We start from the raw sequence: 322 nt of genomic DNA on the forward strand, positions 1-322 counted from the left end.
GCCCGTTCGGGTTCGGCAGCCGGCGCCGCGGCGATCGGGGAGGTTTTTGGGGCAGGCGGGTTGCCGGGCGGTGAAGTTGATGCTGAAATGGGTTCCCCAGTCGAAAGTCTGCCGTGGGGAAAAGGACGGAGCCGTCGGTGCCTTCCCGATGCCGGCAGGGGAAAAAAAAGGGGTCTCCACCAAGATGGGTACCCCCCCATCCTCCAACCCCACCCCATCGTCCGAACCCTGTTCCTACCGTCCTGGTGACTCCCAAAACCTTGAGGAGCTTCAGCTCCTGCCCGTGGGTCTCCAGCACGGAACGGGCCAGGTCACGGGGAGC

At 64.9% G+C, this 322-nt stretch overlaps 1 protein-coding gene across 1 annotated transcript in view; it reads right to left on the minus strand.

Annotated features, from left to right (window-relative positions):
- The window catches only part of CAMP (cathelicidin antimicrobial peptide), a 9,649-nt gene that overhangs the window by 6,893 nt on the left and 2,434 nt on the right, over positions 1-322 (minus strand). The window lies entirely within an intron of this gene.

Source organism: Charadrius vociferus, unplaced genomic scaffold (assembly GCF_000708025.1).
Source record: "Charadrius vociferus isolate BGI_N301 unplaced genomic scaffold, ASM70802v2 scaffold277, whole genome shotgun sequence".
NCBI classification, from domain to species: domain Eukaryota; kingdom Metazoa; phylum Chordata; class Aves; order Charadriiformes; family Charadriidae; genus Charadrius; species Charadrius vociferus.